At 38.7% G+C, this 25,549-nt stretch overlaps 1 long non-coding RNA gene across 6 annotated transcripts; it reads right to left on the minus strand.

The window, feature by feature from the left end:
• Positions 1-25,549, minus strand: LOC149500677 (uncharacterized). 6 transcript variants are annotated; one of them, XR_016324811.1, is made up of 3 exons: positions 23,891-25,352; positions 3,764-9,771; positions 1-670 (listed from the first exon to the last, which is right to left on the minus strand). It is a non-coding gene; the product is annotated as an uncharacterized LOC149500677 (long non-coding RNA). The 6 variants fall into 6 exon arrangements; XR_016324808.1 differs by having other exon boundaries at positions 1-3,354; XR_016324807.1 differs by lacking the exon at positions 1-670 and having other exon boundaries at positions 6,541-9,771; positions 23,891-23,965; positions 24,547-25,372.

Raw genomic sequence — 25,549 nt, forward strand, 5'->3', positions numbered from 1 at the left:
GACGATTTTATTACTTATGAAGTTATGATAGATGGGTTATTAAAAACGTTAGTATAATTGTAAAAGAAAAAATAATGTAAAAAATGCATTAAAGAACATTAACAACATTTGACAGGGACAGAATGACGATTAAAATAAGTTTAGCGATAAATCGGTTTAGTGATTGGTCGGCCTTAAGGTACCGTTACACATGCTCATTTCAAGCATGAAAGCATGCTTCTATTGAGCAGTTCCTACTTAGTAGCATGTATGTCGGAATGTTGCTCAAAATGACCATACTCATTACGAATTTGCTTAAAAATCAACAGGCGTGCGATTTTTGTGCACGCTACCTGCGACGCGGTCGGTCGTGGGGTCGTCGCGTCCCCTTGCGGGGGCGCGGAGCGGGCCTCTGCGTAACCCCTCTGCCCGGACTGGATCTCCCTACCTATTGAGGCAGGGGTGATGCACTGCGGAATGGTGTGTAGCAGGCTCGAGGTGTGTGATGGGACGACTTCTTTCTTCTCTTCCCTCTTCTCTCCATCATTTCTTCTTTCTTCTCTTCTTCTTTCTTCTCTTCTTCGTTCTTCGGGGGCGGCTGCTACTCTCCTCCAAATATTTTTTTTGCTTGATGTTAGTATGCTGAATGGAAAATGCAGAATAGACTCGGGATATGCTCAGGACTCTCTGCCTGAAGATTTAAATATTCCAGAAAATTAATATCAATATTTAACAAACATCGGAAACACTACAACAGCAACTGGTAAAGAAATAAAATTTAACATTCCCGACGTAGCTATACCAGGAATGTCAGATGACGAAGTCGGAATACCGTCAGACACGTTTGGAATTGTAGATGCCCAGACACATAACGCTTACGAGTGCTACATATGTCCAATAGTCACGATGAACAGAGTACTTGACTCACGGGCTGGTGGAGAAGGCCCTCGCGTCCCACCACTTCCAGCGGCTATGGTACCAGCCGGATCAACAACAACACCTAACCTACTTGGATATGGACCTGCGACGCGGGTGGAAGGGGGCGTGCTTTAAGCGCGCCTAAACGGGTTTGCTTATTGAGCATGCTAGTATCGATCGGAAACGCGACCCACTGAGAATATCCGGCGAGAAAATCAGTGGGCTGTGTCTAGGAGTTAATTTACTCGTCGAGCCCTTCGTCGCGAGCGACGGGTTCGGTGAGGACGGTGACTGGGGATGGCTGCTACTGCCGATGGAACCATATTGCCCCCTTATGTAGTCTATAAATCTCCACACAACTACGACACATGGAGGCAGAATGGGCCAGTGGGCTGTCGGTATAATTGTACTAGCTCTGGCTGGTTTAACACAATGACATTTGATGATTGGGTAAGGACAATCATGTTTCCGTATTTTAAAGACAAAACTGGTTCGAAGATCTTGATATGAGACAACCTTTCTTTTATTATTAATATTTATCTATTGATTTAATTCGTGAATGCAAGAAACATGATATCCGTTTTATTTTTTATTCTTACCGGCTAACTCTACCTACTTGACCCAGCCATTATGTCAGGCCAGATGTAGCGGTATTCAGACCGTTGAAATGCGCGTGGAGGAACATTTTGCATAACTGGAAAAGACAGACGGCAGAACGCAAGCCACTATTCCAAAAAGTATATTTCCATCATTGTTAAAAATATTGATGAACCGAATAGAACTCAATATGTCCGATACCATGCCAGTGCCATTGCCGCCAGTATTTAAAAAATGTGGGATTAGTTCCATAGATAGAAATAAAGTAGGTTGCCAGCTCATATTAAAGCGACAGAAAACGACCTTAGGAATGCAATTGATGTGATAGTACTATCAATGTTGAAAGAAATGAGGTATGGTTATGCAACTACTCGACAATCAAATAAAAAGAAAAAAAATTGAGGTAGTGCCTGGAAGGAGCGAAGAAAATAAGATAGAAGAAACCAGCCAACATGAATGTGATATGGAACAGGCTGGTGCAAATGAAAGTAATACTGAACAAATACCGACTACATCGACTTCAAAAGCCTTAAATATAGCAAGACTAAAGAGAAAAAAAGACTGATAAAATATCATTGATAAAAAATACTAAATATACCAAGAAATCTGATTCTCAAGAAATAAGTAATGGCTTAGCAAACACTCGACAATCGAAACAGAAGAAGCAAGATGAGACCGTATCTGGCAAGAGTATAGAAATTATGACAGAGGAATTTAAAAAACATGATTTAGCACGGAAGGCAAGTAAAAATTAAAATAGCAGTGAAGAAATCCTATATAATTATTGTGGTGCATCGACTTTAGAATCTGCAGACATAGTTAGAATGAAAAGAGGAAAAAAGACAAATAATGTAACTTTGATTAAGAAAACAAAGTACAACAAGAAATGTTGATAGTGAAGAACGCAAATAAAGAAGAATGGCATTTTTAACTGAATGTTTTAAAAGGTTACTTAGACTAAGATATAAACGAAACTTAATTATTTTATTTGCTCAGTTTTCATATGGTGTTATGACAGTACAGCTTACGTGGCAAGGCCACGACAAAATTTACTTACCTTGCTAGCTTATCCTTTGTTACAATGGGTACATAATAAAATAACTAAATAATTGGGTTTGTCGTATATATATATATACGACAAACAATAAAATAATAATATTATTAATGTATTTTGTTGTACGCTGTTATCACACGATTGACCTAATTCATCTTAAGTTTTGATCTTGGCTTTGCCCACGGACTTGATTCGCTGTCCCCATACGACTTGTGCCATTTGTGCATTCTCACGGACGATCAGTGGTATTTATCTGACAAATAGTGCTTTTTTCTAACGGACTCCGATTGTGCCTTGGTGCTTGAATATTGTGCGCTTTTATCATGGATAGCAGTCACATATTGTGCGTGAATTGCAATACATATCTGCATAAATACTCTTTCCCGATATCGGATTTTGGATCAAAACACGAGAGTGTGTACCATGGTCTGCAACTGGATTGGTCCACAAATCGTAAGTCCTAAAAACGCTATTGCCCGTTTGTCTCTAAACGATGTGGAATTTATTAATCTAACGTGTTATGTATACCTTGGAACACGGTTTATTTGTTATATACATGGTAAATTGTAATATAATGCGTTAAAACTTAATATTACTTTCAGATAACTGATGACGATTATGTTTGCGAAGCATGTTGGGAACTTTCGACAACTACAGTAAACCAGAATCTTCAGCAAAATACTGGTAATGAACCATGAGCTGGAACTAGTCAGCGTGGTCATAGCAATGTTTCTATTTTCTGTGGCTGTTTCCTTGTGCGAAGGCAAAGTGACAAAATATTAAGAGAAAATCCCACTGAACTGCAACTACAAAAGATAGAAATAATTAAGCGCCTTAAGAAACCAGGTGGTAAAATAAGATTTAAACCACACATCTTGGTTTAAATCTTATTTTATATTATTAGTTCCATAGATATTGGACTAAAAGACCTTTATTTAATATTAATGTTAATATCAATTAATCTTTGTACAATTAATCTGATTGTAAGATTTAACATATATTATTTGATCAATTTAACCTGTATTATTTTCATCCTAGATAAATGTTACACCATTATATGCTAAAATCATAAGCATATCTTATACTACTTCCAAGTATACCATGTCTGTTGGTTGCGAACCAAAACGGAGGTTCTGCGTATGAATCATGCTGATGAATTAAGAGTGGAATGAGCCATTCAACATGGAGATGATAATGCCTCACATACTAACCCACCTAATGAGCCTACTGTTGCAGTTGCATATTTCTATGCCTAAAGCAGGTATATCTTTGGACGACCACCAATCCCATGGAGATCCACATGAACAAGTTATTGTCAGGCCATCAGGCACTCCAAATATAGTCTGGATCTATGGTATTACCAGAATACAGCGGCCAATATTGGTGTAGAATAGGGATCGCAGCGCATAAAATAAAACTTCCACTGTTCCAAAATCTTCTGTAATAATAATAATAATTTAAAAATTAATTTACACTTTTGTTACGCCTTGCTCATTTTTTAACCGTTTTCGCCATCTTCTTTTTCTCTGTCATTCTGTCTGTTATTCTCTTTTTCCCTTTCTTTCCGTTTCCTTTCACTCACATCTTAATGCTCCGTTCCACTCTTTTTATACGTTCCGTTCTTATCAATCCCACATTGGTAATCATTGCCTCTTTCCTGACTGCAGTAACATTGGTAGTTTACATAGTGTCTGAGACAAATTAAGATCTTTAATATTAAGTAACCATAAATATTACGTCCTAACACGGGTACGAGTCTGTGGCATTGATTTATTTAGAAATTAATGGAATATTCTGTATGAATCAGAGAAAAGCATTAACATGTTTAATGTTGAGCATGTTCAACATATATTTTCATTTGTAAATGCATTCAAACCTACACTAAACTTTGAAAATTTACAAGTAATGGATGACCAAATATTTGAATATTGAGTGGGCTATCTAAACAAAAGTTTTATTTAATATTAGAGGAAGTACCAAGGATTTTAAAAATGAAAAGGGGGAGTCTAGGTCTTGTGACTTTGCTTCTAAAACTGCAAACAACAATCTGGCAAATATGATAGAAGCAGAAAATATAAATCGGAGATCAGCCAACTTCCAGAGTCTCACAGCTCACCGCAACAATGTGCTATTATTTTCTCGACTTGTATATAGAGATCTCATATTAATTCGTCAAGCTTACTCCTATTATGGGGATCACATACGTTTCCATGGGGGGTACAGAATTGAATTCTATAGCGACTCTATTGATACCTCTGAATATAACTTAAGGGGAACTGGAGACAACTGGAGAGAACTGGAGGAAAATAATAATTCAAGCAGATCGAGTATCGTCGAATACTGTTGCAATTGTTTAGTTGGTCGGCGTACTGTAGGTTGTTGCACACACGTCATGACGATCATGTGGTACCTTGGATGGACCAGGCATGATACACGTATCTGCACCAGCATATTTTCTCGATGAGATAGTCGTTATAGTCGATAGACCTAGATGATGAGGAATGTAGGAATGTTATGTATTTAAAATTCTTTTTTGTATTATACTATAAGTACCTATATATGTATAGAAGATTGCCTTTGGTTAAAACAGTTCATATTGTTAATACCTACTTAACCTTTTGACCACCAGAGCAAAAATCATCGGCGTGCCCTCCTCGCCAAGCCCCAAATTCTATAAAAATATAATATCGTGAAATAATCTATTAAATCATTATTTAATTCATCAAATAAACAATGCTTGAAAATAATCTTTGAACACATCCTCTATTGTGTTGCTCTATAGAGATGCAAAAATGGCACGCAACTCAAATGAAAAAAAAAAATATTGTGAAGAAGATGAAATAATCTATTAAATCATTATTTAATTATTTATGTATTTTTTTTCAATTTTTTATAGTGGGTACCTACAAAAATCAGTGACAGCTATAGATAACCTCAAATTATAAAGTAAAAACGTTAATATATTTTTTTTGTGACTTTCTATTACAAAAAATATTTCTGATTAAGCTTATGCTATGTTATCCCTATCGTTTTAGCATTTTTTTTATTTTAAGACGCCTCAAATGGATATGTCTGGTGTAACGTTCTATAGAAAGATGCCATTGTTCTTTACGAGATAATGTAGTATTAAAAAAAAGCTTTTGCTAAATTACAATCACCATTAAAAACTTTCGTTGATGTTGACACTAACGGAGCTGGTGGTAGAAATGTTAGAAAATTGTAGCAAAAAACGAAGGAAAAAGAACAGACATTTTAAATATACCAGTAGTTTATGAACATTTTTTTTACAGTAAATGAAAACGTAGAGGTTTACATTTACATTTACGTATACACTTAATTGGTGACAATATAACAATACAGTGTTGACAAACCCGTGAAAAATTATTATCGTATCAGGGCCGTAAAGTTAGAGTACTTTCAATAAAATTTTTGTACATTTAAAAATTAGATTTGTCTTCTGAAAGCTTTAATTTAAAGGAGAATCACTGAAATAATTTTATTTAAACGATATTCCGGCAATTATTAATCTTTTTTTTTAAATGAAGTTTTTCAGTCAAATATCTTATACATACTTGAGAGCTCACTTAGTAATTGGTAAGGCGGCAAATTTGAATCAAACATTTCGATAAGATCTTAATAAAGAATAACGATTTCAACGAGTTTATTTTTGTTATTAAGCATTCAATGATATTTATTTATTCCTAAAATTATATACATAATACTTATATTACTGTTCAACATTTAATAACATTCATTTTATATTAAAATAACTAATCAAATATATTATTACTATTTAAAACATTCAATACCTACTTTATATTTGTGTCTTGTATTATATTGCGTTATAATAAACGTAATTATAGAATATTTCACTTTTTATAATCTGGCAATCTGACATTATCAATATTTTCAGAATGAGAATTGTCAGATTCCGATTCATCAATTAAATATAGAAGCATTCTCTCTAAGTCGGTGCTTCTTTAGATTTTACATTTTTCTTTTTGATACCCTTTGGATAAAGTACATTACTCGTCATTCTACTGTATTCCTCAAGCATGGCTCAAAAGATACACAATCTTTGTTGACACCTTGTCTTGCAAGAAGCAAACTGTTGACAGTTGATGTAACTAATTTATTTCTTGTCCGAGTTTTAATCAAATTTATCGCACTAAAACTCTTTCACATTCAGCATTACAATGAAGTAATGATAGTGCACCTAAAGCAAATCTCGGTAAATTATTAAAACCATAAAATATTTGATCATCTCCTTCGCGATTATTTAAATTGTGCCAAAAAACATCAATGCCGTCGGATGTATTAATGTGGGAAGTTAATTCATAGGCAGGTAACTTTCTCGATTCTCATCAATAATTTGATATTCATTTTGATTGACTAGACGTGGTAACGATTGCATTAAAGTGAGCGAAAGTGAGCACGGTACAAGATCTCTATAATTTTCACTCATTGCGTCTACTGCTTTTAAAGCAGACATTCTTTGTAATGTAGCATCGTCGAAATCAAACTTTTTTTAATTCAAGACATCCATTTAACTGTACTGACTGTACGCAGAGATCGCTCATAACTACGACAATGGGAGGTAGAAAATATAACTCACGATATTCCAAAATTTGGAAAGCATTTCAAGCTCGTGTTTACTGACACACATAAAACTTCGCCTATAACTATATTTGACAGATTTTTTACTGATATATTGATATTAATAATTAGCCAGACAAACCAATAAATACGCCAGCTAGAGAAACAGCGCTCAATGGAAACCAGTTAGGGCCAAGCCCCATTGGTGCGTTGCGTCGATGCACGCGACGTTTTACCGGATCGACGGACAAGAGACGAAGCGGGAGGGAGAGTGATGTACTGCGCTGGCGGAGCTCCGGTGCGGCGACGCTACGACGGACAGTGTTCCGCTGCTTGAGGGGTAAACTACACGTGCGTAACATTTTTGAACTTAGCATGAGTGTGAACGATATCGATATAGATTTTCTCATCTCCCTGGTACAAGGAAGCCCGATGTTATGGGATAAAGGCAGGCATTCCCGATCCTGCAGACAGAATGGAAAGCAGTCGACGTCGCCCAAAAGACGTCATTTCAGATCCTCCCGATCCACTAACGGTGCTTTTAGGTACCTCAAGGACCGGTCATCATTCTCGTCGAACCTGTCGTTTGCGACTAAGGGCTCGATGAGTAAATTAACCCATAGACACCACTGCAACAGCCCACTGAGTTTCTTGCCGGATCTTCTCAGTGGGTCACTTTTCCGATCCGGTAATAGATTCTGCGAAGCACGGTTCTACGGTCTTGCTAGGGTTCGTGGTTCGCGCCCCTTTTGCGCGGGGACCTCGTAGGAGGTTCGGCCCTCTACCCGAGAAAAAAAAAAAAAAAAAAAAAGGTTCGTGGTAAAGGATAGGCAGCGGCTTGGCTGTCCCTGGCATTGCTGACGTCTATGAGCGACGGTAACCACTCACCATCAGGTGGGACGTATGCTCGAAAATCGCCACTTATCATTTTTTAAAAGAATTTTGCCTTTGAACGAGTTTACGGAATTACAAAGGTTGACATTCCAAATCAAACTTATAAATATCATTACCAAAATGAAGTTCGGGGAACAGTCATCAAACACTACCATTAATAACTTTACTGATGATAGTCAAGAAGAATATAACTTTGATGTGCTCTCCAATTCTAATGCTTAAATAAATACTAAAAAAAACTAATATGTGTTTCTAATGCTTCCCTCAATGTAATACCAATCTTTTCGATTGGTTCTACGGGGTTCATGAAATTGGTATACTGCTTCTTTAAATATAGTTCTAAGGTTATCACCAAACACCTAAAGCGGGCCACACTCATTCTAAATTTTATTGTCATCTGGCAACAACTCTCTATATTCCTGAGCATAAAAAAAACTGACCATCACTATTTCTAATGCAAACAAGGGAGACATCAAAAATCTGTTTCTACGTTTGTTTCAGCGGTGGCGTAATAAAAGCAACAAAAGAATACGTTTGTAACGATCCATTGTGAAGGTTGAACTGAAACGTTTTGGCTGGCGACTGCGACGGCGTGCGTCGCTCTCTTGCGTTGCGATGTCGTGCGTCGACGTAACGCAGGTGTGGCTTACAACGCGTTGATCCGTTGCGACAACGCAACGCACTAATGTGAACGCAAAACTTAGTGAGCAAGATATAAGGAGCCTATTTAGGAGTTTTAATTCTGATGGAATTGAACCCTCTTCCAGATATGGAACTCTATTGGTCGACCGATACATTTTACCACAACAAAGATCGGGTAAGTTTTTTCACTCACTAGATTTGAAAAAATCACCGAAAATCTACATTTGAATGATAACCAAACCCAACCATCAAGATTCTCCTGATTATGATAAACTACACAACGTGAGACCTCTAATAATAGACTTAAACAAAATATATCAGAATGAAGCTTGCAATTCCTAAAATCCAATCAGTTGACGAATGTATGGTCAAATTTAAAGGACGCAGCTCCTTAAAACACTATATGTCCAAAAAACCCATTAAAAGGGGTTTTAAAGTCTGGGCGAGATGCGACGCAAAAACCGGCTATTTATATTATTAATAAAGTAAAGTTCTGTGAGCAACTTCTCTATGATTATCTGTGCGAATTAATATGTCGCGAGTCCTTAGTTACGCTGTCAAGGTATAATGTTAATTTAAAATTATAAAATATATAGGCTAAACTGTTTCTAATTATGCACGTCCTAACAGGTTATGGGCCCAGGAATTTATAAAGAAACGATGTAGCGATTAATAGTCTTAGTAGGCGTAATCAATTGTATAAATTGTTACCTGTTTTATTGAAGTTGAGGAACTTCGAAATGGCTGCTTCTATCAAGATTGATCAACTTACTGGCGATAATTTTGAATGGAAGATACATACGAGAGCAATTTTGAAGAAAAAATGATTTGTGGGGTTATGTAGCGGAGACGTTACCACGGCCATCTTGTTCGGATGCAAAGTACGCGGAATGATGTAAAATGGACGTTAAGGCTGAGTCGGATATATCATTGGCAGTCAGTCCAAGTGAGTTAGTTGCCTTGGATATCTTGGGAACCTCCAAAACTATCTGGGATAAATTTAAGTCTACTTATCAGTCAAGTGGGCCAGCCAGGAAAGCCTCGTTGTTGAAGAAACTTCTTTTATCTCGTATGCAGGAAAAGAAGATGACCTGTGTAGCAATGTTAAAAATTATTTGTTGCGTAATATTATTATTATTACATTTACATTATTACATTATACAAATAGATTTAAATTTTAATAAATAATTGTATGTTGAACGGACAAACGATCCGAATTTTTATATAGTGACTGCAAATACAAAATAAATGTACATCTAGACACACTTGGTACCGGTCCTCGCCAAGTCAGTCAGCTGGTCGATTTAAGGCGAGACGCTTGCGCTTTTTGAGTGACTTTGGCTTACAACAGTGATTATAAAATACTTATTAGTTTGTAATAGTATATGCAGCTCGACCAAGCTAAGTTTGCACCTCGCATCGATTACGTCACACTGCCGCTTAGGTATGGTCTGAAAAAAGGATTCGCTATGACTAAAAATGTAAACAAATGTTTGTTAGATTTTACTTTGCATTTATATAATAATATATTATACTGTAGCGTGCAACATTCGGTTGCACTCGGGCGTCATCGGTCGCGATCGGAGTTCCCGAACGCGCAGGTGTCCCGTGACGTCACACTGCGAGTTTCGCGCGCGTCGATTTAAGTTGATTGTAAAACGTATTATAATTTTAGTTTTAATTTGTGCCTTGTAGTGCCTAGCGACTTGTTTACTCTTTTTACTTTATAATAGAACATTGTACACATATTATATTTGGTTGCGCTGGTTTAAAACTGTTAGTTTTAAGTTTCGAAAATTAGCAACATTTTAATTTGATTTTGCAAATCCTGTCCCATCCCTCTCCGGCACTTTACCTACGGACGCGTGCGAGCGAGATCGTGTGGTGACATCGAGACGAAAAAAGATGGCTGAACAACCGCGCGCGCGCTTCGTGTCTTTGTTATGTTAAATACGTAAATAAGTGAAATCGTTGGTGTTTCTCATCGCGAAGTGGTACGAGTCTGCAGTAAGGACTACATAAAGGTATTGTGCATCCTTCCTTTAACGCAGAACTGCCGCTTCTTATCGTTTCTTCCCGCAGTCTGTGTCCTTTATTTGCAACGACCAAATTTCAAATATTTTTGTAGTTTGCTTATCTCGCGTCTACAATATTATTATATTGTTGAATTGGTGTATTTGACTTTTATGTGTTCGGAGCATAATATCCCGAGAATACAAATAACAAACCACAGTGGTGAACCCGACGTGATTCAGTGTACAAGTTATAAATATATTAAATCGTGCATTAACAGGTGATGACTTCAAATAGCGGCAAGATGGACAGTACGAGTGAGGTTTGTCGTGTTGGTGTAAAAGTCCCGCCATTTTGGCCTAATGAGCCCGCGTTCGTACAATTAGCAGGACAATTCGCGCTTTCAAATATCACGGTTGATGCGACAAAATTTTACCACGTCTTAGCAAATCTAGATTATAAATACGTGTGTGAAGTTAAAGACATTATAATTAATCCGCCAACTGAAAACAAATATGAGAAGATAAAAACGGAGTTGATTTCGCGGTTATCTGCGTCCCAAGAACAACGAGTGAGACAGCTTCTTACACATGAAGAGTTGGGTGACAGAAAACCGTCACAATTCCTGCGACACTTGCGAATTCTAGCTGGATCGGATGTACCCGACGAGTTCATTCGGTCACTGTGGACGAGTCGTTTACCTAGTCACGTACAAGCGATTATAGCAGCGCAAGTCGACCTTCCTCTAGACTCAGTGGCTCAAATTGTTGATAAAATTCATGAGATTACGCTTCAACCTCACAATCAAGTGGCTTCAACGTCTACGGCAGTTCCCACAACCGAAGTTTCTTCTTCTACGTTCACTATGGAACAATTGACACGCCGCATTGATGATCTCGCAAAGAAGATGGACGAGCTGTCGGCTATTTCCCATTCGCGCTCGAGAACTCGAGCACAGTCCCCGCGCTGGCGTCAACGATCCCGAAGCCCTCCAGCGTAGATACAAGGCACTGCTGGTACCATCGACGTTTTGGTAACAAATCTACGAAGTGCCGGGAGCCGTGTTCCTTCAGGGAGGGAAACGAAACAAGCAGTCAGTGAAGACGGCGACTCCTGACTGCGGTAGTGTGACAGCTGGCCGTGTTTTTGTAACCGATCGTAAGACAAAAGTGCAATATTTAGTTGACACCGGTTCAGACTTATCTGTTTACCCGTATAAGTGCGTACAAAATCGACAATGTGTGAAAACAGACTATAAACTGTATGCAGCAAACGGTTCAACCATAAACACGTTCGGTTGGATAAACATTTCTTTAGATTTTGGACGTAGACGTGCATTCTTTTGGCGTTTCGTTATAGCGGACGTCGGCAAGCCTATTATAGGCATAGATTTTTTGTCACATTATAACTTATTAGTGGATGCTAGACATCACCGTTTGATAGACAATATAACGTCGCTCAGTGCTCACGCTCAGCCTGCGTCAACCGATTTATATCAAATTAAGTCTGTTACAGGTACTTCACGCTATCGTGATTTGCTTTCTCAGTTCCCGGAAATCACTCGTCCGGCTGGGGACCTGTCTAAGCGTAAAATTAAACATAAAACGTTCCACCACATCCGTACCACTCCAGGGCCACCAGTATTCGGTCGTCCTCGTCGCATAGCACCGGATCGACTCCGAATAGCCACCCGTGAGTTCGAGGATATGGTAAGAGCAGGTATTGCAGTAAGATCAGACAGTCCATGGTCATCGTCATTACACTTAGTTCCGAAGAAAAACCATGAGTGGCGCGTGTGTGGCGACTATCGGGCATTAAATGCACGTACAATACCTGACCGATACCCGGTCCGACATATAGGTGACTTTTCACATAACCTTTTTGGATGTACCGTCTTCAGCAAAATCGATTTAATCCGAGCTTATAATCAATTACCAGTAAACCCAGCAGATATAGCGAAAACAGCTGTTACGACTCCTTTCGGATTATTTGAATTTCCGTTTATGAGCTTCGGTCTTTGCAACGCAGCTCAAACAATTCAACGCTTCATGGATGAAATCTTGAGAGACCTTAACTTTTGTTATCCTTATACCGATGATATTTTAATAGGGAGCCAGAACGAGACATTGCACCTGGAACATCTGAAGAAAGTGTTTCAACGTCTCCAGGACCACGGCGTTGTTATTAATGTTTCGAAATGCGTGTTTGGTGAGCCTCTGGTAGATTTTTTAGGCTACGCCGTATCATCTTCGGGCACCAGACCGCTTCTTCAGAAAGTGGAGGCGATCCAGAACTTCCCGCAGCCGAAAACTATTAAAGAATTACGAAGATTTCTGGGTATGGTTAATTTCTATAGACGTTTCATGCCTAAAGCTGCAAATATCCAAGCTCCGCTCCACAATGTTTTGTCCGGCCCAGCTTTAAAACCCCGTATGCCTATTACCTGGTCAGCTGAACTGCTGGAAGCCTTTATCGCTTGTAAGAAAAGTTTAGCTGAAGCGACATTGCTAGCTCATCCTAACCCATCGGCAGCTTTGATACTCTGTACGGATGCTTCTGATAATGCAATCGGTGCCGTACTACAGCAAAAGACAGATGAAGGACAGCAACCAACCGGATTCTTTAAAAAAAAATTGAATAAAGCTCAAAGAAAGTATAGCCCATTCGATAGAGAGTTGTTAGCAATCTATGAAGCAGTGAAGCACTTTAGACATATGGTGGAAGGCAGAGTTTTCACTGTGCTTACAGATCATAAGCCAATAGTCTCAGCATTCCAAAAAGCATCAGAAAACTGTTCTCCGCGGCAATTTCGCTATTTTGATTTTGTGTCACAATTTACAACCGATGTACGACATATTTCAGGAGACGATAACGTAGTGGCAGACGCGCTTTCCCGCACAGAAGCAATTACGAGTGAGCTTGATATGCATGCTTTAGCATCTTCGCAAAAAGACGACCTAGAACTTCAAAAACTGCTAGAATGTGGCTCTTCACTTGACCTACAGAAAATCAACATTTCTGGTTCGGGTGAGAGCTTATATTGTGATACTCGCAGCGCATCTCCTCGACTTTATCTGACGTCACAGTTTAGTAAACAAGCGTTCGATAATATTCACGGGTTGAGTCATCCAGGAGTAAAAGCTACTGTAAGATTGATGACACAGAAATATGTCTGGCCTAGCATTAAGAAGGACTGCAGCAACTGGGTACGCACTTGTCTCCCGTGCCAGCGCGCAAAAATCACACGGCATATACAGTCTCCGGTACATGCGTTTATTCCTCCATCTAATAGATTTAGTCACGTACATATAGATCTCGTTGGCCCTCTGCCAGCTTCACACGATTTCAAATACTGTCTTACAGTAGTGGACAGATTTACACGTTGGCCAGAGGTTATGCCGCTCTATGATATCAAAGCTGAGACAGTGGCAAGAGCTTTCGTTACGGGCTGGATATCACGTTTTGGCTGCCCAGAGAAAATTACGACGGACAGAGGTAAACAGTTCGATGCACATTTGTTTAAAGAACTTTCTAGATTGACAGGAACCCATCATATTCAGACAACAGCGTATCATCCAGCCGCAAATGGTATGGTCGAAAGATTCCATCGCCAGCTCAAATCGGCAATTATGTGCCACGAGAACGATGAATGGTATGAGGTTCTACCTTGGGTACTTCTTGGAATACGTTCGGCATGGAAGGAAGATGTTCGTTCGTGATCTGCAGAGTTGGTGTATGGAGAGCCCCTACGATTACCGGGTACATTTTTCAACACCTCGCTCACGGAAGTCGTAGACAACAATGATTTTCTTTCCCGTCTAAGAGCCTACATCCGAAAGACCAAACTAACGCCTGTGATACATCATGGTACTTCTCCAGTTTTCATAAGTAAGCAGTTATCATCTTCAAATCAAGTTTTTCTCCGCCAAGACGCTATTAGAAAACCTCTGCAGCCGCCATACACAGGACCCTATACGGTACTAGAACGTCGAGATAAATATTACAAAATAGATATCAAAGGAAAGCCTGCCACGGTGTCATTAGACAGATTGAAGCCGGCGTACATCTTAAGCGACTCGGAATCTCACTTTGCTGATTCATTTCCAAGCATTTCACGTTCAGTGCAAAGAACGAAATCTGGACGTCAAGTACGCTTTCCCGATTTTTATCGACCGTAACGGTCACCGGGGGGGCTGATGTAGCGTGCAACATTCGGTTGCACTCGGGTGTCATCGGTCGCGATCGGAGTTCCCGAACGCGCAGGTGTCCCGTGACGTCACACTGCGAGTCGATTTAAGTTGATTGTAAAACGTATTATAATTTTAGTTTTAATTTGTGCCTTGTAGTGCCTAGCGACTTGTTTACTCTTTTTACTTTATAATAGAACATCGTACACATATTATATTATTATATTGTTGAATTGGTGTGTTTGACTTTTATGTGTTCGGAGCATAATATCCCGAGAATACAAATAACAAACCACAATACATAGGAACATTAGAATATAGCGATATCGGGTTTTTGTATTAAGACCACCCGGGCGTTCTTGCACTTTTTAAAGGACAATGACCACATATGTATGGAATTCCATCTTAAGTTGTTGCACAATAAATCTTTATTTATTATAGACTACGGTTTATATATTATCGAATAAAGGTATTCGCTTCCCCATAATTAACCGGGTTTTCAAGTAATTAGATCAAAACGGACATAACCTATAAATAATGTTAAGCCCACAAACAAAACATAAATCATACACTCGGGTGCAATGAAATCGCACATCTGTACATTTTTTGAAAAATATTATTTACTTCTTTTTATTAAAAAAAATTGAAGCTCATGGGTGATGGTGGTCACGACCCTCAGACATGAGGAGCACGACTCGAGGAGGAGGATTTAAAAAAATACATATATTTTTTAACATAAGGTTAAAGGATAGTTCAATACCTATTCAATGATACCACATAAGACATGATAAGTTTACCTGCCTGCTGAAACAAAACGACAACAGCAAACTCCAAAAATTGCTCCCTCAACTCACTGCAGTTTGCAAGACCAACTGTAGGTATAAAAAGGCATGTTTTGTGTAAAACGTCATCAGTTGCAAGCCAACGCTTAACCTGATAAGACCTCTAGTGACTCTAATTGCATTTGTCTGAAAAAGATGGAGTGCTGTAGCTCGACAACTGAATATCAGCCAATATTCAGTTCGTCGTGTGTACCAGCGCTATCGGGAGACTGGTGGCTTTGAAAGGCGACGAGGATCTGGTCGAGCAAGAGCTACAACACAGCGCGACAACAGATTTCTTGTAACGACAGCGTTGCGAAATCGTCGTTTGACTGCCGTTGAACTTGCACAGCAGCTTCAACAGGTGCGTGAAGTGGTAGTCAGCAGGTGGACAGTCAGAAGGAGACTTGCCGAAGGTGGTTTGACTGCGCATAGGCCAGCAAATGGCCCTAAATTGACGCCAGCTCACCGCCGGGCTCGTTTTCGATTTGCACAAGAACACGTCAACTGGACAGCCGACCAGTGGAAAGCCAGAGCCTCCATACAGAGGAGGGCCGTTCGGATTGTCGATAATCCCGGTCTCACGGATCGTTTGGAACCTCTGGGTCTGCGGAGGGACTTCGGTTCCCTCTGTATTTTGTACCGTATGTTCCATGGGGAGTGCTCTGAGGAATTGTTCGAGATGATACCGGCATCTCGTTTTTACCATCGCACCTCCCGCCACCGGAGTAGAGTTCATCCATACTACCTGGAGCCACTGCGGTCATCCACAGTGCGTTTCCAGAGGTCTTTTTTGCCACGTGCCATCCGGCTATGGAATGAGCTCCCCTCCACGGTGTTTCCCGAGCGCTATGACATGTCCTTCTTCAAACGAGGCTTGTGGAGAGTATTAAGCGGTAGGCAGCGGCTTGGCTCTGCCCCTGGCATTGCTGAAGTCCATGGGCAACGGTAACCACTCACCATCAGGTGGGCCGTATGCTCGTCTGCCTACAAGGGCAATAAAAAAAAAAAAAAAAAAAAAAAAAAAAAAAAAAAAAAAAAAAAAAAAAAAAAAAAAAAAAAAGCAGTCCTGTTCTCAGACGAGTCCAGAATGTGTCTTCATGATAATGATGGACGTAGAAGGGTCTACAGAAGGCGCTCAGAGCGATTTTCCCAATGTTGCATCACAGAACGTGTAGCATACGGCGGTGGTTCGTGTATGTTCTGGGGAGGTATCTCACTCGAACGAAAAACAGAGCTTGTCTTCATCGTTGGGGCCAATATTTGGCGACAAACAAGAGGTCTAACATCTCAACGATACATAGAGGAAGTTCTACAAGAACATGTCGTACCATTTCGCCGTTTAATTGGAAGTAACTTCCTTTTTATGCATGACAATGCAAGACCTCATACCGCTGCGATAGTGAGACAGAACTTACAAGAAGTAAATGTACCCGTGATGGATCGGAGCCCGGACCTTAATCCGATTGAACACTTGTGGGACGAATTAAAAAAAAAATTAGAGGTTAATGGTAATGGAGGTTAGAGGTAAAAGAAATAGTGCTCCAGCTAATCTCCAGGAGCTACAAAATGCGCTCAAAGAGGAATGGGACGCCATGCCACAAGACTTTATCAGAAACTTGATAGAGTCGATGAGGAATCGGTGTGAAGCTGTAATTCGGGCAAGAGGGGGCAATACTTGTTACCAATAAATGATTTTTCAGTATTTTTTGGTTTTTTTTTTCTTATTAATCCCCAAATTTTAAACGGTTTAGTTGAGTAATCATTTTGTAATAAAGATTAAATTGTTGTTGTATTTTATTTTCCTCAAGAAAGTAACCTTATCTCCACTTATATGGTATCATTGAATAGGTATTGAACTAACCTTTAACCCTATGTTAAAAAATATGTGTTTTTTTAAATTAATAGAAGTAAATAATATTTTTCAAAAAATGTACAGATGTGCGATTTCATTGCACCCGAGTGTAGTTTTCACACACCGACTTTTCCTCATTATCAGGGGCCAAGCATCAACATGATTACAGAATTACAGAAGACTCAAGAGTTCATAAACAAAACATATAAACGCTCTGGCGTAATAAAACACTTTTAGGTACATAAAAACGTATGGCCGCTTGCTGGGTCGCAGCCGCCGGCTCGTCTGACGTATATCGACAATATCCTAATAATATAGCTTGACAGTTGCGTTTGCGTGAAACGGAACACAGAAAAAATAATTAATTTAACTTAATGATAAAATCATAATTCAATACGTTGTAAACTATAATATAATAAGATAATAATATACCAAGTTATTTAACTGTACAAGATTTTGATATCATGTTTGTGATAATTGACACTAAAAACTCATGCATGAGTAATTTGTCTAAAAAGAGAGAACGAAACGTCATGTCATGACTTTAATACGGAAATGAGGCGAACAATTGTTGATTTACTATTAATCTTAAAATCATAATTCCGGTCCTGTACAAAACATTTCTGAAGTAAATTGATTGTAAAAAATGAGAAAACTATTTCGATGTTATTTTGATTCTGCAACATGTAACTTTGCTAGACGACTTTTGGTCATTCTCCTTTGTATCCCAATTGCTCAGTAATAATTTTCCTTTACGTTTCTTTTTCAGGATGATGTTTCTCCCTTCACTGTGTATCAGCTTTCCTTTCATTTTGTTGCCCACAAGAATCCTCTCGAAGTAAAAAAAATGAACGTTAAGCGTTCAGTAACAACAGTTCAACAAAAACTTAATCAAAATAGTTCATTAATATAACTAAACTTCAACAAAAAACCTAACAAGAACAGTTAAAAAATTTAAAATTCAACGGATAAGGAGACGAAAACTCGTATGACGCGTGTCGGCGACAAAGATGCTAACCGTATTGACGCGACAGGGCGATCGCGGGAAGGTGAGCGGGGATGCGGGCGGGGCGCCGCATTCCAGCGAGGTGCAAACTTAGTTTGGTCGAGTTGTACTGTCGCTTCATGTTATCGTTTCTCATATCTCCACTCTTTTCTCCTTCTTTGTGTTTGTGCTTTCTTTTGACATTAAACTGATAGTGTTTTAAACGCTGCGGGTGGTTTAATTTTACAACACTTTACCTGCGGGAATGTCACAATGAACTTCCTGTAAACTATACAAGAAGTGCAATGTTCATGTCACCACGATCACATATAATTTAAAGGAAGGGAACCCCTGTCGCTTGCTCGATTCTGATGCAACCGGCTTTCCTATTGTCAGACATGTGGTTTGTATCCCAAAATGAACGCCAAGACTACGGGGCGGGTGCTGGCTGGGGATCGAAGAACACCCACGGTTTCGATCTCACATGCACGTGACGGGAAAGACAGACGGTCTAGAAAGTTCGACTCTGTTATTGAACATCGCAGTGGAAGATCCCACGGTAAAGCAGAAGGTCTGTCTAGAAGACAGTAATCACTGCTCTAGACCGCAGACTAAGGAGGTTGTGCCCTCGCGGACGCTGAGAACGAATCTTAGTGAAGAATGGAAGGAAATATTGAAGCAAGCTCAGGAAAATGATGTGGAAATCAAACCAATCCTCGAGTGGCTTAGAAGTAGTGCATCTAAGCCGAAGTGGAGTGATGTTGCAGCTTGGTTGTCCAAGAAAGAGTCTTGTGTCGAATATGGAAAAACGCCCGGGGAGACCAATGTCATTTGCAAATGATAGTCCCAAAGTCGAAGGTACCAGATATCCTATCTTACAGCTGTACAACACAGGATTCTCGGGTGGGCATTTGGGGGTAAAAAGGACACTTTTGAAATTCCGAGAGCGTTTTTACTGGATCCATTGCCGAGATGATGTTGAGGACTGGTGTCGTAAATGTACCAGTTGTGCTGCAGCTAAAGGTACACACGTAGCAACGGTGTGCTGAAATTGTACAACGTAGGAGCGCCATGGGAAAGAATTGCATTAGATGTCGCCGGTCCGTTCCCGGAAAGCGACAGTGGAAACAAGTACTTTATGTGGTGGTGGATTATTTCACCAAGTGGACCGAAGTCTTTGCCATTCCTAATCAAGAAGCCTCAACGATCGCCGATAAATTAGTACACGAAGTATTCTGTCGCTTTGGAGTACCCCTAGAAATACACACAGTGACCAGGGAAGGAATTTCGAGTCCCAGGTATTTCAAGAGACTTGCAAAGTCTTGGGTATCCACAAAACCAGAACCACATCTTATTACCCGCAATCCGATGGAATGGTGGAACGGTTTGACCAAACATTGGAGAGATATCTGGCGAAAGTCGTAGAGAATAAGCAAAGGGAATTCTCCTAAGTTACAGGCAAAATGGGACGGACCGTATAGGATTGTGACTAAAATTAATGACGTCACATATCGAATTCAAAAAGGTCTGCGAGGTGGGGCCTAAAGTTCTATTGGCGAAATATCACGGGCCTAACGATGCTCGGGACGAGCATGTCTAAGAAGGGGGCATTGTTACGCCGGTAAGAGTAACGTCATCTATCGCCGAATAGTCGAACGAATATCGAAGGATCTAGCAGCACCTAGAACGCTCGAGAAGTACAACACCATCTATTGTCAGATAGCGGAAACACACAATACTCGACTTTTGTGGAATGTTCTTGACGATTCTAGGATTTTCTTCTCTACTATAAAAGCGTTGCAGAGATGGCATGCAGTCAGTTAGTAATCGGAACTACTTGAAGCGAAACAGCGAACGGATTACCTGAAGCGAATTGTGAATTTTAAAGTGTTTGTGAAATGTTTTAAGTTTTCTAAATGTTGAACACAGTTTCTAATTTGTACTTCGGTAGAATTTTATTTATTCCGAACCCCGGCGCGTAACGGTTTTAAAGTGCGTTAGTAAAATCTGGAGTTATCGTTATAAACAACTACTGCGTTCTCGCTTTGTGCTCGCACATATTTTTTTGGTCGTTCGAGTCGGATCTTACGTGGTGTGTGATCTTATATATCATTTGAGCGAGTTATTGAGCTGAACAGTCATTAAACGATGTGTTTTAGCGAAGTGTGAGGTACGCAGTACTAGGAATTAGTGTGCACAGCAGTAGAGTCGAGGAGCAACACTCACGTAAGTAATACTTTTCCTTATATTATTCCACAACAATATAAACAAACAACACCAAAGAAGAAACAAGAATTACCTCATAGAGGATTTGTTGCTATCGCATAATTCATTTGGGAAAAATAGTACGCATTCTAGCTTGGATACTTAGGGCATTGACACCCACTTTGCGACGTCAACATTTACCGTGCCACTACTTAACATTATTAGAATTACTTAAGGCTAAATTAGCTATTATAAAATACGTGCAAAAAAAAAGACGATATTGAAAAATTGACTCGGGATGGACACGTTGGTCAACACAGTAAACTATTAAATTTAAATTGTTTCATTGACAAGGACGGCTAATTGAGAGTGGGAGGACGCTTAAGACACGCGAACATAAGCGTCGAAATGAAGCACCCAAAGGTAATTCCTAATAAAAGCCGGTTAGCTGAACTTCTGATATTAGAATCTCATTGGTTAACATTTCACGGGGATCCGAGACTAAATTTGGCGACACTCAGGATACCGAGTTGCTCAGACGAAATAAAAAACGTATTGTTGACTTATGGAGGAATCAAACTTCTATTGTTGAATCAGAGTATAACCTACTCAAACGACCACCATTTATACCATTACTGTACAAGCTATATCATAAGCATAATTTCCCAAGATCAAAATCAATTGGAGCGGCTATCTAAAGCGGGAATCGTGTACTTGACACCTGGTTGCTTATTTCTAACGTTTTAAAATTGGTGATGGTTGCTTAGACGTCGACGCTGAAGGTTATATATCACTATCAAGAGATTTTTGTAATTTAGTAGAAAATGATGGGGATCTTATTGCTCATGTTTTTCCGGAAATGAAACAAAATTTGAGTAGTGATCAGTGGTTGTGCGCAAGAGCAATATTAGCACCAACAAATGAAATAGTTAATAGAATCAACACCGACATTTTAATAGAGGTGCAAGGAGAAATGAAGGAATATTTATCAATGGATACAATTATGGATACGAAACTAAGTACTCCATATCCTGTGGAGTTTTTGAATTCACTTGAACTGTCAGGTGTACCGTCGCAAAAACTTCAATTGAAACTAAATGTACCAGTAATGCTTATGCGAAATCTAGATGCTCCTCGCGTATGCAATGGAACAAGGCTTCGGATAACAAAATTGGGGTAGAATATACTTGGTGCTACTATTTTAACAGGTGTCGGTAAGGGAGAAAGTGTTATCATACCTCGGATTCTAATTATTCCCTCTGACCTTCCGTTCAAATTCAAAAGGGTTCAGTTTCCCGTCAAGCTTAGCTTTGCTATTACTATAAACAAACCACAAGGGCAGACATTACAGGTAGCGGGAGTGCATTTAGAAAAGCCATGCTTCTCTCATGGTCAACTATGTATGTAGCCTGTTCACGTGTGTCTAATGCCCGGAATTTACATATATTTGCACCCGACGGAAAAAACTTATAATATAGTCTACAAAAATATCCTACATTAATACTCTGCATTTATATCTTATAAAATTGTTAAAGTCCAAAATTATTTATTTTTGTTGCAGAGAAATGTATTATACCTTTTTTTTTTCCTACCTAAGCTGGTAGCCTAGAGAGGCTATTCCAGCGTAACCGTTAACTAGTAGGTGAGCTCACGGGGCTCAAACTTGACGACGATGCTAACACGAACCCTAGCAAGAGCCGTGCTTCGCAGAATCTACCACCGGATCGGAAACGCGACCCACTGAGAAGATCCGGCAAGAAACTCAGTGGGCTGTGTCTGAGAGTTATATTTTACCGTTTGTTGTTGCATTTCAATAAAGTATTTTGTAAGTTTTAAACGTAATTGTATGTTGTAATTTTAAAAATTGATTTTCCCAGCTAAGCAATAAAATAGAGTTATCATATTGGTTCATTTCTAAGGTTAACGATCTTTTATACTTATTTAACAGCTTCAATGCGAGTGAAGCCGCGGGCAAAAGCTAGTTATTATTATAAATTTAAAAATATCATTTTATGCAAAATTTCCATAAGATAGTTTAGTGGGTTTTGAAAGTATACCCCTCATATCAATAATTTGATTGATTCTTTCCCAAAGCTATTGGCGGATGATTTTAACGCTCATCATACGATGTGGAGTTGCACTTCTTGTGATGGTCGTGGTACAACACTACATAATATTATTGAAGATAATGATCTATGTATACTCAATGATAGAAAGGCCAACACTGTGGGTTCCCACAAATGGCGTGTCAATGCGTTAGATCTCACAATTGTTTCACCATCGCTATCACTCTGTTGCAACTGGTCTGATCACAATGATCCAAGGGGCAGCTATCACTTGCCAACTGTCAATAGCATCTTGTTCAGCAAGTTAAGGTAATTTTTCAAAACCAAGTTACTAAATATTGACTGGTTCAAGATAAACAAATTGTTGACTCCAGAATTTTACATTACACTTTTAATTTTTCTGATCCCATTCTATCATACACAAATTATTGGAAAATGTCAATGATGCTAACATGAAACAAAAAAACACAACCTTATCACTCAAAACAAATCACAAAAAAAAGCTTTTTTTTATTGCTTAGGTGGGTGGATGAGCTCACAGCCCACCTGGTGTTAAGTGGTTACTGGAGCCCAGAGACATCCGCAACGTAAATGCGCCACCCACCTTGAGAATAAGTTCTAAGGTCTCAAGTATAGATACAAAGGCTGCCCCACCCTTTAAACCGAAACGCGTTACTGCTTCACGGCAGTAATAGGCAGAGTGGTGGTACTCATCCGCGCTGACTCACAAGAGGTCCTACCACTAGTAATTACGCAAATTATAATTTTGCAGGTTTCATTTTTATTACACTATGTTATTCCTTCACTGTGGAAGTCAATCGTGAACATTTGTTGAGTATGTATTTCATTAGAAAAATTGGTACCCGCCTGAGATTCATACACCAGTGCATCACTCAACACAAGTGCATTGGACGTCTTATCCGTTAGGCCACAACTTCAAAAGGTTATGTCTACCTTGGTAGAATCAGACCTCTACTACTGTAGAAAAGTGTCGCAAGGCTTATTTGCAATGCAAATCAGATCCTTCTATGGAAAACTATATTTTATTTAAAAAACAACAAGTACTTAAAAATCTTACACTTAATAAAGAAAGAGAAGCTTCTTGGACAGATTTTTGTGAGTTACTCAATAGACAAACATCTTTATCGATCATCTGGAAAACAATAATAAAAGTTAACAAACTTATCACAACAGTAATGTTAAAAGCTACTAACATTAGTTGGATACAAGATTTTTTAAAATAAATTTACTTCAAACCCCCAGTCACAGGTCAATTTCAATATTAATGTATCAAATACACATAATGAATTTGTTACTAAAACATTTACTTTACTTGAACTTCACAGTGCTTTCAACTCTAAGCTTTTGGTTTTGATAATCTATATATATAAAAATGAATTGCTGTTTGTTAGTCTCGCTAAAACTCGAAAACGACTTGACCGATTTTGCTAATTTTGGTCCTGAATTACTTGTAGAAGTCCAGAGAAAGTTTAAAAGGTAGATAAATATGAAAATACTCAGAATTAAATGAAAATAACAATTTTGTTTTTTCTTTGATGTGTTCCCCGTCGGACAGATTCCTTTTGTTTATTTTAAGTTTATTTTATACAAAACTTTAGGTCTTTTATTTATCGATTGAGGCAATACGAAGTCTGCCGGGTCAGCTAGTATTTCATAAAAAATGCTGAAGAATCTCTTAGTTGACATTAAAAATATTTCTCATATTAAACCTACTTTGGAATGCATCTCTGGTCCCGGAGTGGAAAACTGATTGTCTTGTACCAATATTAAAACCAGGTAAAGATAGCACAAATCACAATATCTATACCTCTGACATCTTGGTTTGGTAAACTTTTTGAGAAAATGTTAAAACAATCATTAGAGTTTTAAATAGAATCAAATAAATAATTACTTTCAAATCAATGTGGCTTCCGTAGAGGTTTTTCTGCCGCTGAAAGTATGAATAATCAATACTTAGACATTCATCGTTCACTTGCATATAACAAATTCCTGGTTTGTGTTTTTCTTGATTTTGTAGGAGCAATTAATAAGCATGGCGATCATCAATATGCAAGTAGAATGTAACATCCCACCATTACATCTAAGATTCAAATATATAAAGTTTAAATTTATTCTTAAGCTCTTCTCTATTTCACATCATGCACTACTGCGAAAAATTCAGCATTCCCAAACAATTGCTATTTCCATTAATTTTTCAAAATACCCTTTCATTCTTCTTCACTTCTCGAATTTTAAGGCGTTCGTTGAGCAACATAACATTTATAAAGCAGTTGATATATGGGCTTGTTATGAAGATATATTTGAGAGTAACTTCTTGGTCAACACCTTACGGAATGGCCTGATTTTCACTGTATGTATACTGCGCCTCAAAATCAGATCAAGGAGTATAGAACTTTAGACGGATTTGCTTATTCAAAATATCACTGTTGAATTCACATGGACTCCAGCACATCGCGCCTTGTGGATTGTGTTGTGGAGTTGGTGGGAAAAATCATATTTTATCATATATTAAGGGTATAATCTATGGGAAAAATATTAAGTGTATAACCTATGGTGGTGTGCACTGTGCACAGGGCAATAGGGATGTGCGATACGATAAAAAATTAATGAAGATCGATTTAATTGAATATGATCAAGCGATTTTTTGAATCGATTCACTTCAATACGATATATTTACATTACGATATATTTACATTACATTTGAATCGATTCACAA

The sequence above is a fragment of the Bombyx mandarina genome, chromosome 20, assembly GCF_030267445.1.
Source record: "Bombyx mandarina strain Sakado chromosome 20, ASM3026744v2".
Lineage (NCBI taxonomy): Eukaryota > Metazoa > Arthropoda > Insecta > Lepidoptera > Bombycidae > Bombyx > Bombyx mandarina.